Raw genomic sequence first — 19503 nt, 5'->3', positions numbered from 1 at the left:
TTTATATGTGTATATGTATAAAAGTGTTAGCAATCATTAAATCGGCAAGTTAACTGATCTTTCACAGTGTTTTAATTCCTTATTTCTTTGATTAAATGTCTCACAAAAAAAACTAACAATAAGCTTAACCATTTGAAATTATTCCTAAAACCTATTTTTCATAGCTAAAACACACCGCTTTGTTAGTTTAGCACACCATCAAAACACGACAAATAGTGGGATTAATAATTTTTAGCTCCAAACTAACTTTATAGCAGAAGTCGAGTGTTTCCCAGATAGCAAGGTGACATTGATTAAATGTTGAAATTCCATCAGAATCATCATTATGGTCAAGGTTGAAATTTCAATGTTAAATAATGTTGAATCAATGTTGCTAATGTATTGCTTTCTCAATGTTGAAAATCCAAACATTGAATCAATGTTTATAATAAATTTATTTTTCAATGTTGAAAAGCCAAACATAGACTCAATGTTGATTTTTGGTCAGCTTCATCTGCACACTTTAACACAAATCAAATTGGGTGAATTTCTGTATAATTAAGTGAAAATATTTACGATCCTATAAAGTCCTGTTCATTTTATGACCTTAAGACCCCCCCCCAGGACCACCATCAGACAAGTTTTTTGCTTTTATACAGCAAGTAAAAATTATCTGGTCAGATCATCTCTAAATATGTGAGTGTTCAAGAAGATTTCAAATGTATGATCATTTTGGGGAATCAACAGCTATTTTAAATACGTTTAACAAAAATTACCTAAATGCCTTAGACAGAAATGCCTTAGTTTACCATCGTCAGAAAACTGTCAACTATGTGTATATTAACAAACAACAATCATAAGTCAAAACATATTATTAATAATCACAAATCAATGACATTATAATTTTTATTTTATTTTATTATTTAATTTTATTTTTGCAGGAATTGGTAAAGTTATGAAATAAATAACCTAACATTAGTTTTGTTGCTCTTATATCTCTTATAGTGTTTGTCTAGCAAATTTGCATATAATCATGTAAAGTGTTATAGAAAAAAAATCGTGTGAAATTTAAATTAACTTTAATTTTCATTTATTGCTCAATTTTAATAGCCCAAAGAACACAGTATATAATAAAAAATTCCCCCACTGACTATTAAATGCGCTACACCCAGTCCAGTAGGTGGCAGTAATGACCCTTCAGTTGCCAACCGCCACTCAGTTTAGAAGCGCAGAAGATTAGAACGTTAAGTTTGGGCGCGAAAGGACAAGGACAGTGCCAGCGGGGTTTTAGAGGTAAGTTTAAAATATTTATTACGTTTTGCATAAGTTTCTTGCTGTCTTGTTTGTTACAGCTTAGTTAGTAATTACTGTTAGGGGAGGTTTGCAAGTTTATGTCGTAGTAATGGTGTGGTAGCAGGACCTTGCGGTTTACAATGGTTTGTTAATGCTTAATTTTTCGTGGGTGTTTTTGTAAATATGTCTTAATTTAATGTAATTGCACAGAACTGTTCAGTTTATTTATATTATTATAGCTAACCTTATAAAGCCTGTTGTTGTTTTAGGAACAGTAATAATACGAATTGTTTATTTAGCCTACTTGAAGAGTATATATTTTAAAAGTTCTAATGTATTTTGACATTCCTTATAGCTTGACGTGGCTGAAGTCAATACTTCACCAAAATTACAACCAATGTTTGGCTCAAAACTTGCCTAATGGGAGTGTTTTTCCCTTTCATTATTTCTCTTTTTGTAGGCCCATTAGAGTGATTTCCTGCGTTCTCTCCCACATGGTAAGAGTGCCTTTCTGCCAGTTGATACATGATGTGACAGGTGTTGTTAATTATTACTTAGTTTATCTTTGTATTTTTTTTTTATTAAAGGTCAGCGAATGGATTATCCAGTCACAGTACATAATGAAAGGTAAATGGCAATTAATTAAGTAATGTACAAAATGTATAAACTGAAGTGTATTCGCTAGCTACTAATCTCTATCATATTACTGTCATGGTCCTGTCAACCCTGTATGTATTTTATGTGTTTCATGTGACTGGATCATGGCAGCCCACTGTTGTCTTGTTTTGTGTGGAGAGTCATGTGGTCTGTGTTTATGTTTTGTGTACCGCATGCTCTCCTGAGGGCTGTTTCATAAAACTAGATTACAGAATAAGCCAGGCTTATTTTGTTAAGTCTGGCTTATTGCCGGTGGATTTCGTTTCATAAAACAAACTTGAACTAGTTCAACCCCGGTTACTATGGAAACTTATGCTTGGAAACTAGCCTGGTCCGGAGCAGGCTAACTGTCAGGCTAAGCCTCAGTTGTTGCTTAACTAGACTTCCACTAACACTGAAATGTAAATGCAATGATATTACAGCTGACTCTTTGACATTTTATTTGACTTTATTAACCACTATTAATCTAACAATTAAAGAAAATCAACTTATATATTAAATTTGATACATTTTGTAATAATAATAATTAATAAAATATAGACATGTGTTTCATAATATGGTATATTATAGGCCTATCAAATGTTGAATATAAATGATAATCTTAACTACCCCAATATAAGGATAATAGTGTATTAACAAATTTAAGATGTATCTAAATTCATATAATTGCAACGTATTGATGATATATATATATATATATATATATATATATATATATATATATATATATATATATATATATATATATATATATATATATATATATATATATATATATATATATATATATATATATATATAATTTTTTTTTTTTAATTCAGATTGTCTGTCACACAAAGAGGAAAGTTAATTTAAATATACAACACACAAAAGTCAAGTACAGTCATTTAATTTTTTTATGCTTGGTGTGCATAAAAATGCACATTATTTTAAAGATCTACAGTATTTGTATCTTTCTCTAGTTGTTAAATTTTTCTTGAAATTAAAAAAAAAATGATGGTGTCTGCATGGCTGAAGGAATACAATATAATTATGTGATGGTATGCTCTTGGCATTTTGTTGTAATGAGTTAAAATTCTTTTTTTATCACAGAGAAGATTGTTAGTGTCCTGCATACAAAAATTTTCAACTCACAAGGCTTGTACTGACTTACAGTATAGACTTACAGTATAATGTGCTTATACCTCAGGCTTTTCTTCAACTGATCCTCACCCTGTAACCATTCATAAAACTTTGTTTATCTATCAACACCTAACACTACACTGTTAAAAAATTATGTAGAACTTACAGTATTACGGTCAGCTGTTTGCCAGTAACTTACTGTAGATTTATATGTATGTTATTTACTGGCAACAGTTTGTTCAAAGTTAAATGATCATTAAACATTAACAAGTCGTTTTATTTACAGAATAAAACCATCAAATAACAGCCTCATGCAAAGCATTCTGGGAACCAAAATATGAAGGAAACAACAGAAAAAAGGTTGATGAGGATTTCTGGTTCACAAAATGCTTTGCATGAGGCTGTTATTTTATAGTTTTATGTTGTAAAATCATAGACTTGTTAATGTTTAATGTTGATTTAACTTTGAACAAACTGTTGCCAGTAAATAACATACATTTAAATCTACATAAGTTACTGGCAAACAGCTGCATAACTACAGCTAATTTTTTTAACAGTGTGATAATAAACCAGTGGTTTAAAATCTCTCATACTCCCAGAGTTTAACATGATGACTTGTGGCTCTATAACGCACACATAATTTGCCATCAAAAATGTTTTGAGTAACATGTCAAGTAATAATGATTGGTCAAGAATATGTGTAACATATATGATTTTACGCAATCATTTCTTGTACTACTGTAAATTCAGAAATGCATATGCTGTTCACCCACCGTTCTCTCAGTGACCCCATTTTTTTCTTTCAAGCACAGTTCATCTGCAGGAGTAAAGCTGTGCTGCTGATAGATGCCAGTGCTCTCCTCATTGCCAGTCAACATCTTTGGCAGCTAACATTATGAGATTAGACACTTCTTCTAGCATATGATAATGCTTAAATCAACTACACTTCTTATGAACAATATGTTTATATTTTATTTTCACCTGTTACTTTATTGTCCACTCAAGTTGCTGCTTTTGAAATGTACCCTCAAATAAAAATAAAAGTTACATTTAAAGTTACTGTAAATGTATTAAAATCATTCATCTGCTAAATATGTATTATATAGGTTACTTAGTAAACTACAAATTGTCTTTTAAAAGGTAAGATTTGTGATATTTTTAAAAAGTACAGTATATAAAAATTAGCAAAGTCTAGCCACATAAGCATTGACGGGGATCGAACCCGGGTACCCGCATGCGCCGCTGAGCGCACTAACCACTTGGCCATCATTTCTAACAGTGTTTCCTGCTTTCATGTGATCACTTTAAAATAAGACAATATATTTAAATTTAGTTTCTGCATGCAAGGATTTAATCCGTAAGGACTTTCCAACTATTTTATGGGTTTGTTTATTGCATGAGTGTTATAATTTTCAGTCAGTAGTACATTTTCATACATTTTTATCAAAAATTACCGCTTTCTCTTTAACTTTGATCGATTTGATCCACGCTCGACCTCTAGGGCTGCTCAAGAATAGCGTGCACGCGCAATTATCTTGACTAGGGAAATCTGGATCACATTAGTTGGATTGCGTAAGCTTCATTTGCCTTTTTTGAAACCGCTTTAGCCTCGCCTCATTTGTTAGGTTAATTCAAGTCGAGTTTGTAACTTTAATCCTCGCTTTTCCAAGCGAGTTTTATGAAATAGCCCTCCGTCTTTAGTCTTAACCTTACCCTCCTGGGGCCTATACCATGAAGCTGGTTTAGGTGGTTAGCCAGCTTTGTTTAGGATTAGTTTGTGCAAATCCTGGGTTTTGGGTACCATAAAAATAGCTTTTACCAAAAAGGCCTGCACATTGGCTTGGTTTTGTCAACCTGAAACTAATCCTGTAACCCTGAGTTTGTTTAACCATTTTCATGGTACGGGCCCCTGTTTCCTTGTTAAGTCTTGATTAGTTAATTCCCTTCACCTGTTTGTCATTGTTCCCTAGTTTAGTTTTCCCTATTTAAAGCCCTTGTGTTTGCTGTCTTGTGCCGGTTCGTTGTGTGTCGTGTGGTGCCGTCTCGTGTGTGCTTTGTCTGTCGGGTCATGATTGTTTTCTGGTTTTGTCGTTGTTTGCCCCCTCGAGGGTGTTTGTGTTTGTTAAACGTCTTTAAGTTATGAGCTGTCTGCGATTGGGTTCTATCCACCACCACACCCTGACAATTACCTCTATCACTCTTTCTAAAAGACTTGCCGAAGTTAGAAGAAGCTGAGTGAATCTTCAGAGAGAAGATGTTATGGTAATGTAAATCTTAAGTTTTTATGTTGTGTATATATATATATATATATATATATATATATATTTATATATTTATTTATATATATTTATATATTTATTTATATATATATATATATATTTATTTATATATTTATTTATATTTATTTATTTATATTTTTATTTATTTATATTTTTATTTATATATATATATTTTTATTTATTTATATTTATATTTATATTTATATATATATATTTATTTATATTTATATTTATATATATATATATACTAGCCCCCCCCCCATCCATTCGGAACGCGTTTTAACTCGTACGATGGCCCGGCCGTGCCATGCCAAGGTTAACATGGCTTCCAGTAGCTACAAAGCAAAAGCAATGAAACAAAATTAACAATTTGCACTGTCCTTTGCCTGTGATCCATCAAAGCACACAGATTTATGTTTAACATGGAAAAAGTCTGATTCCGCTTAAAATCACATACAAAAAGCAACCATATACGTAGCTTAGACACTCCTTTTTCATCGACGTGAGGAAAAATATCCCAGGGGCTGTTAAACTTGGTATTAAGATGTGTTTTCGTCGATCAGATCACAAGTGGACGAGAGAGACACATTACGTTTACACTTGGTGTTTAAATCTGTCTCTCTTTGTCCATTTTCAACTGCTTTAATTTTTTATTTGTATTTAGCCTTCATACAAAATTAAATGTAAACTCACTGTCAAATAATCAGACTTTAGGGCTCACCTTTAATATTAATAAGGTTCAGTCAGTGATAAATGCTGTAATGCAGGGCTCTAAAACTAATGGATCATTTTAATAACAAATTCTTCAATCACAGTATTAACTTTCATAGTGCCATAATTTTTATCAATTCACTATTATAGTAAAATGTGAAAAAGTGTAAGTGATCCGAAAACTTTTGAATGGTAGTAGGCTATTTAATGGCGCCGCCCAAGTGGCAGCCTGTTACAGCAGCTCTTACTAAGTTTGTACTTTTTTACTTATTTTATAGGGTTTAAGCACTTTGTGTTTTTTCTTTTTTAGTGTATGTGTGTAAAATCGCAAACTGCATAGATGGACAATAACAAAGGCACTGAGTTTGCTCTACTTTTCCTACTTTTTTGGACTTTGGTTACAGTCGCGTTTGGAAACTCTGTTCACAGCAGCGGTCATATTGTTTACACCAGGGATCAGCTGTTAGCATTCCGTAACACGGTGATGCCACTACAGGAAAAACCGGACATTCCCCAGGAGCTAAGAAGGCGACGACGGGGAAATCGTGCTGGGGCTCTGTGTCGGATTAAAAGGAGACGCTACAGACCAACTCTCCCGTCCATCGTTATGGGGAATGTGAGATCTTTAACCAACAAGATGGACGAGCTATCGGCTCTAACCCGGCATCAGAGGGAATTCCGGGAGTGTAGCATCATGTTGTTTACGGAGTCATGGCTAACTTTGCTAACACCGGATATGACCGTGGCTTTGGATGGATTTCAACTATTGCGCGCGGACAGAACGATGGAGAGCGGTAAGAGAAAGGGAGGAGGACTGGTAATTTTTGTGAATAATAGATGGTGTAAATCTGGTCATATTACTATTAAAGAACAGATCTGTGGTAAGGACATTGAGCTGCTAGCTGTTAGCATGAGGCCGTACTATTTGCCTAGGGAATTTTCGCACGTTATCGTGATAGTGGTGTATATTCCCCCTTCTGCTGACGGTGAATCGGCATGTGATGTCCTGCATTTTGTTGTCAACAGACTGTTAACACAGAGCCCAAACGTCATCCTCATTATCTCTGGAGATTTCAATCATGCCCCGCCATCCTCTACTCTGCCCACATTTACCCAGTATGTTTCATGCTAGACTAGAGACAATAAAACACTGGATTTATTTTATGCAAACTCAAAGGAGGCTTACACTTCAGCACCCCTCCCCCCCATGGGAAGATTGAATCACAACCTAGTTTATCTTCAACCTGTGTACAAACCTCTTGTATGCAGGCAACCAGCTGTTTCCCGTACAGTGAGGAAATGGTCTGATGAGACCAATGAGGCTCTGAAGGACTGTTTTGAAACAACTATGTGGGAGGAATTATGTAATAATCATGGAGAGAATATTGACAATTTAACAGTCTGTATTACGGATTATATTAATTTCTGTGTGGAAAATACTGTACCCTCCAGGACTGTAAGGTGTTTTCCCAACAACAAACCATGGATTAACCCTGATATAAAGACTCTTCTTATAGAGAAGAAGAGGATCTTTAAATCGGGAAACAAGGAAGAGCTGATAACTGTCCAGAGAGAGCTGAGAAGGAAGATCAGAGAAGGAAAAGCATGCTACAGGAGGAAGATGGAGGATCAGTTGCAGCAGAACAACGTCAGTGGTGTATGGAAGGGGCTAAAAACCATCACTGGTCATAAGGAATCCAACTCTCAGGTTGAGGGTGACCTCAAGTGGGTGAATGATCTAAATCTATTTTTTAATAGATTTGACCAGCCACTCTCACCTACCTCCACCCAGTTCCCTCTGCTGAAACCTCCCCTCTCTGCTTGCATAGCAGATTGCTCCAGCCCCATCATTCTCTGCACTGCTATTAACTCACAGCCTACACATAACACACCTAACTCTCCCTCCCTGCTAATTCCCCCCAGCCCCCACTCCAACCAATACACAATGTTCCTTACTGAGGCACAGGTGAGAATGGAGCTCAGGAAAACCAAAGTAAAGAAGGCTACAGGACCAGATGGCATCAGCTCCAGACTACTTAATACCTGGGCAGACCAGCTGTGCGGCATATTGCTGTACATTTTTGAACTGAGCCTCAAGCTGGGGAAGGTGCCACAGCTATGGAAAACATCCTGTGTGGTGCCTGTACCAAAGACGTCGCGCCCAAAAGACCTGGGAGATTATCGACCAGTAGCGCTGACCTCGCATCTGATGAAGATATTAGAGAGGCTGGTACTAACTCATATGCGACCTCTAGTGAGCCCATTAATGGATCCACTTCAGTTTGCTTACCAACCCGGCACTGGAGTGGAAGACGCTGTCATCTTCCTCCTGAATCGTGCTATTTCACACTTAGAAAAGGCTGGGAGCACTGTGAGAGTCATGTTTTTTGACTTCTCCAGTGCTTTTAACACTATCCAACCTACGCTTCTGAGGGATAAGATGATGTACATGGGAGTGGACCATAATCTGTGTTCCTGGATATTGGACTATCTTACAGACCGATTACAGTATGTGAGGATCCGTGACTGTGAGTCTGACATGGTTGTTTGCAACACTGGCGTCCCGCAGGGAACGGTTCTGGCTCCGTTTCTTTTTACCATCTATACTGCAGACTTCAAGTTTAATTCATCAACCTGTCACCTACAGAAATTCTCTGACGACTCTGCCATCGTCGGTTTGATTTCAGATGATGATGATAGGGAGTACAAAGTACTGATCCAGGACTTTGTGGACTGGTGCCAACGGAGCTGCCTCCAGTTAAATGCAGGGAAAACCAAAGAACTGGTGGTGGATTTCCGTAGGCGTAAACAGACTTCCTTACCATCAGTGAATATTCAGGGAAAGGACATCATGAGAGTGGACTCTTATAAATATCTGGGTGTGTATTTAAACAATAAACTGGACTGGACAGATAATACTAAGGCAATCTACAAGAAAGGGCAGAGCAGACTCTTTCTGCTGAGGAGACTAAGGTCTTTTGGGGTGCAAAGAGAGCTACTGAAAACCTTTTATGACTCTGTGGTGGCCTCAGCCATATTTTATGGTGTAGTATGCTGGTGTAGTAGCATTTCTACTGCAGAAATGAAGAGATTGGACAAGCTGATCAGGAAGGCCAGCTCAGTCCTGTGGATTCCTCTGGACACCGTACAGGAGGTGGGAGAAAGGAGGATGGTAGCAAAGCTATCATTATTGTTGGAGAACGACACTAACCCACTGCATGAAACGGTTTCAGCTCTGAGGAGCTCCTTCAGTGACAGACTGTTACATCCTAAGTGTCTGAAAGAGCGATACAGACGTTCTTTTCTCCCTGCTGCTATAAGACTTTACAATCTGAGCTGCTCCTAGTGAACCAGTCATCATCATTATAAGTACATCTTGTTGATACAGACATTTTTTGACATGGGCAAAAAATAGAAATTTTGAAAAAGTGCAATATCTTTTGGGTGCAATATGTCTATAAACTATATATACTTCTTTTGCTTATAATGTTTATTATATTATTATGTCTTATGCTGTTGTAACACTGAAATTTCCCCATTGTGGGACGAATAAAGGAATATCTAATCTAATCTAATCTAATGATACATAAGATAGTTGGACAGAAACATTTATATCAAAGCTCTATTTGTAATTGCATAGCAAGCTACATAATATATTGGACACTAGCATACTACTTCATATAGACTGTTTCAGCAGTAACAACATAAACAAGCGGCTGTCGCGATCCGCACATAACTTCCGGTAAACTCCGCTAAGAATAAATAACAACAAAGTTCTTTAAACGTAGATTATTTATATAACAAGCACAAAAATCAACACATAGATTACCTAGGAAACAAAAACATTTGTTATTTTCGACGAGGCATTTGTTCAAGAGATCAGTTTAGCAACAAGTCAGACCATCAAAAAAAGGAAACCGGAAGTAAGGTTCGGATCCAGACGTGTATCACGTGCGTCCGATGAAACGGTCTATACATATACTCATAACGAGAAGAATAGCTGCCTACATACTTTTATCTATTGCACGTTTCTTTCCCCCTTTTTAACACGTGAACCTGATTTTTCTCATTCGTAGTTCAGTTTTTGTTGCATTACATCTCCTGTCCCTTACGAAACAAAAATATATTGCAGTATATTGGAAAATATCATGTAATATATTAGGCAACATATTCCCATATATGGGATTTAATATTTATATTTTCCAATAGATTGAAATATACCGTATGCATAGACCATACATGTATATATGAGACAAAATATATTGCATTCAAGAACAAAAAGGGCACTATATTTTTTACATGTAATAGTTTGTCTTTATATGCTTTAATATATTGCTATATATGCATAGACCATACATGTATATATGAGACAAAATATATTGCAATCAAGAACAGAAAGGGCACTGTATTTTTTACATGTAATAGTTTGTCTTTATATGCTTTGATATATTGCAATATATGCATGAAACATATGATAATATATTGCAATCATATATTGCAATCATGAACAAAAAGGGCACTATATTATTATATAGCCAAGGAAGCTGATGTCAGAAAATCTATCAACAGTAGAATCTTCGAGCTAATGACATTAAGACACCAGGTGAAGAGCAAAAGCATGGGTATGTAAGTGGTTTACATCAGTGAAGAACCAAGGTGGACTCCTAACCAGGATAATGGACTGTTCTTTTGGCAAATTTTTTTTGTTGTTGCTTTTTCACGGTTCCCAAAACTTCTTGAAAGTTTGTTTATTATTTATTTGTTCATTATTGTCTGTGCATTTTGTTTATTGATATTGTCTTTATTGATATTGTCTTTATATTGTATAATGGCACTGCTGAAATTTTGAAATGGACATTGGTAATTTAAGTTGCTTTAATTTATATTTTGTATATTTTTTGTTTAATGGCACTCTTTTAAAATGTAATTTATGTAAATGCAATGCAACACATTTATGTAATGTAATGTAAAGCCAATCACATTTCCTTTGACTGACCATATGCAAAACCTCTTGTGGTTTTAATAGGCCTATAGAGCTCTGTACCTCAAATTGGGTTTAGTATCTGTGCCTGATTAAAAGAAAATAAAGGTGGCTTTTGATAGATTACCCATCAGTCTGTGTTAATATGTGGTGTAAATGTTTGTATATTGCAGGTTGCATATTTAAGTATTTATATATTTTAGATGTTTCATGTACATATACTGTATATATCCCAAATATATTCATACATTGTATGTGCATGTTCTCATATATGTACACATATTGTGCATACATTTACAATAAATATGTACATATATTTCCATCTAATTTTAAATATATGCAAAATGTATTCCACAATATATCAAACACATATCTACATATATATTTCCATATATTTGTACATATATTTGAAATATATTCTACCATATAGTAAACATACATGTGACACTATATCTGTACGTATATTGTTAATACATGTTCCCATATATGCACATATATTTCACATATTTTCCATCTAATTTTACATATATGTAAAATGTATTCCACAAGAAATCGAACACATATCTACATATATATTTCCATATAGTTGTACATATATTTGAAATATATTCTACCATATAGTAAACATACATGTGACACTATATCTGTACATATATTTTTAATACATATTCCCATATATGCACATATATTTCCCATCTTATTTTACATATATTTAAAATGTATTCCACAATATATCAAACACATATCTACATATATTTCATGTATATTTCCATATAATTTTACATATATTTGAAATATATTCTACCATATAGTAAACATACATGTGACACTATATCTGTACATATATTTTTAATACATATTCCCATATATGCACATATATTTCCCATCTTATTTTACATATATTTAAAATGTATTCCACAATATATCAAACACATATCTACATATATTTCATGTATATTTCCATATAGTTGTACATATATTTGAAATATATTCTACCATATAGTAAACATACATGTGACACTATATCTGTACATATATTTTTAATACATATTCCCATATATGCACATATATTTCCCATCTTATTTTACATATATTTAAAATGTATTCCACAATATATCAAACACATATCTACATATATTTCATGTATATTTCCATATAATTTTACATATATTTGAAATATATTCTACCATATAGTAAACATATATGTGAAACTATATCTCTACATATATTGTTAATACATTTTCGCATATAAATCAAAATACAATATTGCAGATATTTATAAATATAATATTGCATATATTTTTAAATATATAAACACATATATTATATCAATGTACAATATATTGAAAGTGGCAATAATGTGTATATTTTGCAATATACTGCAATATATTACACATATATAGAATATATGTACATCAATATATTATTCCATGTATTGCCAATGTATAATATATTGGAAAATGGAAAGTAAAATAATATATTCCAATATATTACAATATATTTCAAGTAATATATTGGTAAATATATTTTCCTTTCGTAAGGGGTTCTCTCTCCCTGGTGTCACCATTGGAAGCTGTGACTTGACACGAACTAAAGCCGCACCTCCTTCTCATATTCTGAGTGATAGCTCTTCTCTGGGCGAACAGCAGATTCATTGATCTCATAATAACAATGATATGATTTGACGCAAGGCACAGATGAGAGTTTAACTTCTATCAGGCATTGTTTTCCGGAATGCACGGCTCATGGTTGCTTAGCTGCAAAAGACGCCACATGCTGTAAAAGAAGCGCATTGACCGGCATTTAATAAGTGTTTTTACACCCCATTCAGACAGCCAGCGACCAGCAGTAAATCTCATTAATTTCAATGGAAATCTGACGACTTCCGCCGACACGAGCGAAAGTAACCATTGGCGACTGTTTGGGCGTGTCCAGCGTAGCGAGAAAGTTAAGAAAATTTTAACTTTATGCAAATGTTGAGAGAATTTTGGGAGCGACTACCAATGAGAATGAAGCAGCGAAGTTCACATCATCCTCCTTTTGTCAGTTACTGGAGTGGATAGTACTCATTTGTTTATGACTACCAGATTTAAACATGTCTCATTGAAAGAGACGAGCGACACACAGCGATAACGTCGCTGGCTGTCTGAACGTGGGAAGTGACATGGGAACGGCAACGGGATGCAGTAATGTATATCGAAATATCGGAAATGTGTTTAGAAGCCATATCATTGAAAAAATTATACCACGACATATATCGATATTTAATTACCCTTCATTCAGACAGCCAGCGACGTTATCGCTGTGTGTCGCCCGTCTCTTTCAATGAGGCGTGTTTAAATCTGGTTATCATAAACAAATGAGTACCATTCACTCCAGTAACTGCCGAGAGAAGGATGACGTGAACTCCACTGCTTCGTTCTCATTGGTAGCCTCTCTCGAAATTTGCTCAACATTTGCATAAAGTTAAACTTTTATTAACTTTCTCGCATCGCTGAACATGCCGATACGGTTGCCAACGGTCGCTTTCGCTCGTGCCGCCGGAAGTCGCCAGGTCTCCACCGAAATGAACGAGATCGCGTCGCTCTGCTACTGCTGGTTGCTGGCTGTCTGAATGGGGCGTTATTGTCCAGCCCTATATCACTACCTCTATCTCGCATAATAGTTTTTGTACAAACACCCGTAGCAGTCGACACACTCTGCTGAGCCTGATTTAAGTTGCAGAAATGCCGTGAATGTGGGCGGTATGACAAAATCCATCCCACACAATTTGTCATTTTATTTCATGGTAGCGGTATATATGTTTAAGATTTATGTTTATATTGTTTTTGGAATATACAGATTTGCCCCTAACTAATTAGCTTTAAATCAAATGCCCATCACAGTTCTCCAAATGTATTAAGTTCAAGGTAGTGCCAACGTGAAAATGCACTAAAGATAACAAAAAATTAAGGGTTGATAGACAGAATCTTGTTTTAAAATCAGCTATTTATTTTCTAGGCTATTGAAGATATAGTATGCATTGTATTTTATATTTATGCATACCAGAGGTGTAAAGTACTCGAGTAAATGTACTTCGTTACTGTACTTAAGTATTTTTTGGGCTACTTTGTACTTGTACTGAGTATCAAAAATATAGGCAACTTTTACTCTCTACTCAATTACATTTTTGATTGGGTATTTGTACTCTTTACTCCACTACATTTGAAATGACACGTAACGTTACTCGCTACATTGTTTATTCGTCAAATAAAAACGAGACGAAAGTGTCAGAGGGTGATGATGGATAGAGTCTGTGGTCGCGAGGTTAGACGCACACACACAACTGAGGGACTTCATTTGCCGCTGCGCAGAGCAAACGTATGAAATCAAAGTACTGCGAGAGCGAATCAAATGCATATGGAGAAGTCTGGTCTCGCGGTACTTTGATGTCAAACGCTGAATGGCTTGCGTTGAGCCACCGTAGCGGGACATCTGCGTGCTGCGTATGTCATAAACTGTAGAGAAAAGTTCGCGTCTGGTCTGAGAGAAGAGATAAAGAGCAAACATATGGATACATATCACATTTGCTTCTGTCAAGGGACCCTTTGTTAAACATGTGAAGCTACAATCAAAACAAAAGTGATGCGCGATTGCAGGAGGGTCATCCCGCAACTCAAAGGCAAGCACAGATGTTTATATACTCTGACGCTACTGTATCAGCTAACCTGAGCTGGTTACATAACTTGATATAACTTAGGCTACTATATAAGCCAAAATAAACCAGCGAGGTCCTGTACTGATTGCCCGAGTAACTTAAGTACATTATAATATTGATAATAAGTGTACAATTTCACTGTCCTCACATTTAATCAAGTATGCTGTAATGTATTTACTGTAAAGAGGGATGCATGACGGAAGAAATATAGTGCACTTAATGTGAGATACATGTGTTTACAATTAATCTTTCAAATGAACAACTTCACGTTTTTAATATGCATTATCATATTTCTGTTAGTGTAATTTTAGTTTACAGGAATTTTTTAAATATTAAAATTATATCTTTTTTAGGATAGGCCTATATAAGAATATTTGGTAATGTTAACAAGATTTTAATAAAGTATTAGTAATTGTTGAAATTAACATTAACAAAGATGAATAAATGCTGTATAAGTGCAGTTCATTATTAGTTCATGTTGAGTAATGTAGCTAACTAATGTTAACTAATGAACCTTATTGTAAAGTGTTACCATATATTTATATCACAAAGTTAGGCTATATATTTTTCAGCATGGCACATTCAAGTAAACAATGACACTAGACTAAAATTAAATGGGTTTAAATTAAATTAAATGTAGATTTCTAGACTAAAATCTCATGGCATTTACCGGTAGTTGAATAAAATTAGACTAAAACTAAATCAATTCAGATGACAAAAATATGACTAAAACTTAATTCAATTTTTGTCAAAAGACTATGACTATGTTTAATCTGTGTTTGTTCTGCCAGGTCAAAATTTTGAGGAGTTTGATTTCTTTTCTATATTAGGAAATAAAACCTCATAAATAAACTTTCTTAGTTTTCACTGACCTACAATGTCTCTTTGTGTTGATGACTAGTGCATCTTTGAGCCAACATTCAGTACGAGTAAAAATACTTGAGTACTTTTAAATTGGGTTACTTTAATACTTTTACTCAAGTCGTATTTAAATTGGTAACTTGTAACTTGTAGTGGAGTAATTTTTACAGTAAGGAATTTGTACTTTTACTCAAGTATGGCTTTCAGCTACTCTTTACACCTCTGATGCATACATAACATTAGAAATAGGCATACAAACAAGTATGAATATGCACAAACCTGACAGGAAAATACATGTAGGCTATATGAGATCTTTAAATATGGAGATTATAAATATGACAGGTGCTATGAGGTAATGATCATGGAGTCTGTTTCGAAGTGGTCTTGTCGCTTTTTACTTTTTGTTCAGTCTCTTTTTTTGTCATTCTGATAAAAGTTGTTGTCCTGTTAGTAAATGGATCGTCAAACTACATCGCTCAAGCGGCGTTCGCTGCTCAACAGGCAGTACAATGTTTCCTAAGTGAAAATGTTATTTACCATTTGTGCAGAATAGTAGATCGGATTAACTCTTTAACATTATCTCATTTATGTGACCAAATGAATCTGATCAGAGAAGTGACCCGGTGTAAAAAGGACATTTAATGACTGCTGTAATGTAAAAAAATGTTTTAAATAATGTAAACTAAATATAGTAAAAAGGACATTTTGAAAATTTTAATTGTGCAATCATGTTGAGAAAATTGGCAAAATAATTAGAAAAATATGTTTTTTTAAATTGTCAGCTTTTGACAAGAATTTTACTTTTGGTGCATCTCCAATGCTTAGTATATCTTTAATAGCCTACAAAAAATAACTGATTCAAAAACAAGATTCTGTCTATTAAGACTTATCTTTTATTTATTTTTTGCATTTTCCCTTTAACACTAACTTTAACTTATATTTTTAAAACTGTGGTAAGGATTTAGTTAAAAGCTAATTAGTAAGTGGCAATTTTGTATATTCCAAAAACAATATAAACATAAAGCTGAAACACTCATATACTGTGATATATCTCATTTTGAACCACACTCTTCCATACACAATACTATGTTGTCTAGGAAATATTTTCCCCATGTAGCCACAGTATGCAGTTCTAACTTCCTGCTTGTTTTTCATTCTTTAGATGTCTCACAAGAACCAATGAAATCTGGGAGACCTCAGAGTATGTCCTTGCTGTGACTGTGCAAAAACAGCTATGTTATGCCCGTGAACGGATTGGTGTATAAAAGGGCCTGCAGTGTTCAACAGTGTCTCTGTTTAATGTGAAGTAAATCCATCACATTTGCATCAGAGGAGGAGCTTCAGTTACTGAATAGTCCTAAACAATGAACTGTGGTAATGTTTCAATTTATAAATGTTTCAATAATTACAGTTGTGTCTTTGAGTTTTGTATGGTACCTGTATCTGGTTATTAAAAATTGAATTGAATTGAAATTGAATCGCTTTTCCAAATTCATTTTGCTGATGTATGTTTATGATGTTGTCTTAATTTTCCAGAGTCCTCTAGTGGCAATAATATTTATAATTTTAATTTGTACTTTTGTATTTTATGGCAAAAAATTTGAATCATACAATTGTATTTTACGATATATTTATACGTTTATTTGCTCGTGGTATTTAATTTCTTAAGTGTGATGTATCCTGTGTAAACTGTGTGGGTGTATTGCAAGTTAGTGACTTTTTGGTTTAAAGTATGTTAATTGTAGCCCTACATGGTTTCTGATTTAAAAACTAGTCAAAACAGACTTGATTTAGTAACATTGAATCCTGCAGTAGATAAAGCTTGTTTTTTTATATTGCTTCAATGTTGCTATATTGTTAATTACACTATTGAAATGATGTTCAATAAACATTGATCTTATATCCATCTTGATTGATTTTCCATCATTGAAATAACATTATTCTAGGCTGCAAACCTGATGAAAAATGTCAACGTTGTTTCAATGATAATTTGGTTAATGGCATCAACATCAATTCTATGTTGATTCACTGTTGGTCTGCTACCTTAAGTGATTGAATTTATGTTGAATTAAGATTGGTTTTGTAACCATTTAGATTGATTTTTGCATCATTGAAATAACATTATTCCAGGGTGCAAACCTGATGAAAAATCAATGTAAAATTTCAATGTTGATTCAATGATAATTTGGTTGATGGATTAACATCATTTCAATGTTGATTCACTGTTTGTCTGCTATCTGGGTTTTGATCTGATGTGGCTTCAGATCGCAAAATGAAACAGAAAATACACTCTTTTTGGTATTCTCTTTCTTTTTGGAAAATACCCAACATGACCGGAACAACACAGATATACCATATATAATCCTAATTGGGTTTATTGTCTTCTTGTTTTATCCATCAGAACATCTTTATTTGCGTTCTTCGTGTGTCAATTCTAAAGTGTCTCTGCGCGATCGTGCACGAGGGCGCCCTCAGGCTTCACGTATGAATGAACAGACTCGTGTAAAGGTCAGGTTAGGAACCAATGGCATATCACTGCGATTGGAATAAAAATGAAATAATTATTACTCCTTAAGAAATTAGAAGTAAACATATAAAATCAATCAATATGTTTCCAAACATGCATGCCTTTGAACCAGAAGCCCCAAGGAATGTTGTTTTGTGAAGTGCTTTCATGACGACTGCGGGTCATATTTCATTTTACAGGTATGGAGTCTGATTTTCATTTTCATAACTTGTGACACAAATTAAGACATACATTTTTAAAAATAAAATAAAGGTCAAATACAAACGCTTGAGCCTTATGTTATGTTAAGTACAATCTTTTACATTAAATAAGTAAACAACAAGAATCAGGCTGCACTCGCGATTATATTTGATCAGTATGAGCTCTTAACTACATGTTAACATGAACTTAATAATGAACTGCGCTTATACAGCATTCATGTAAGCATTACCATAAAATCAAAGATAAATTCCTTACAATTTAGAGATGGACATGGTCTTTGATTTCATTGCACTAGATGAATTTCTCCAAACTAATAACACGAGGATGTAACGTAACATTGGCCTTCGATGAAAACACTACAGAAATTATGAGAACATTTTCAGAAAGCAGTTGAAATCTAGTTTTATTAATTAGTTAAGCATAACTCACATGCTGTCGCAACCTATACAGTAGCAGCATGTAGGATAAATGTATAATTTCCCTGTTAACTTACCTGCTGCCCTGCAGTTCGTGACGCTCGTGTAGCTATTTATGAAGACGGCTAACTGCTACGTAGTGCGTGCTGCAATGGAAACTCCGCCTACCGCCCCACCTCCGCCAAAGGATAAAACATATTCATATAATTTATTGTATTATTAATGTTAGTGGCAGTTGTATATAGATGTGTATTGTTATTCATTATAATATTGAATATATGAATATTGGCTCGAGCCCCCCTCCCCCCTTGCATGCCACTTACACAAAATGTTTATGTTAAAAAATACTTATAACATATGAAAGATAATGCTTTATGTAGTTCCCCTAAGAAGAACTTGACCTTAATCCTCTTCGTTCTGATGCAAGAGAATATCAAAAATGCCCAAAGCTACTTGCCAAATTTGCAACAAAGGCATGCCCTTGCAGGTGCTGGCTCTCCATGTCCAGGTTTGCCAGTCACATGATTACTTGTTTTCAAATGAAGAGGTAATGGATTAATAATTTTTTATTCTTTATAGTATTATGCAAACATTTTTTATAATACATGTTTCCATGATGGTTTTGTTTTATGAATGCAACATTTGACAGCACTACAGCCCAAACTTGATGGTGTCATAGTTAAAGACCAGTTAAGCAATCTGGATGAGACGAAACAAGACAGCTTCCCATCTAAGGTAATGTGACATTAGAATTCTCTAGCCCTATTTAAAGTATATAT

General features: G+C 34.3%; 1 long non-coding RNA gene across 2 annotated transcripts; it reads left to right on the top strand.

Moving 5' to 3' along the window:
• Positions 1 to 625: 625 nt before the first annotated feature.
• On the top strand, positions 626 to 17422 carry LOC141363821 (uncharacterized). 2 transcript variants are annotated; one of them, XR_012369397.1, is made up of 5 exons: positions 1236 to 1272; positions 1733 to 1769; positions 1860 to 1899; positions 5262 to 5313; positions 16743 to 17422. It is a non-coding gene; the product is annotated as an uncharacterized lncRNA (long non-coding RNA). The 2 variants fall into 2 exon arrangements; XR_012369396.1 differs by having other exon boundaries at positions 626 to 1769.
• The last annotated feature ends 2081 nt before the right edge of the window (positions 17423 to 19503 follow it).

Source organism: Misgurnus anguillicaudatus, chromosome 5, assembly GCF_027580225.2.
Source record: "Misgurnus anguillicaudatus chromosome 5, ASM2758022v2, whole genome shotgun sequence".
Classification (NCBI taxonomy): Eukaryota; Metazoa; Chordata; class Actinopteri; order Cypriniformes; family Cobitidae; genus Misgurnus; species Misgurnus anguillicaudatus.
The sequence above is the reverse complement of the archived record's forward strand: the minus strand, read 5'-3'. Positions and strand labels throughout refer to the sequence as shown.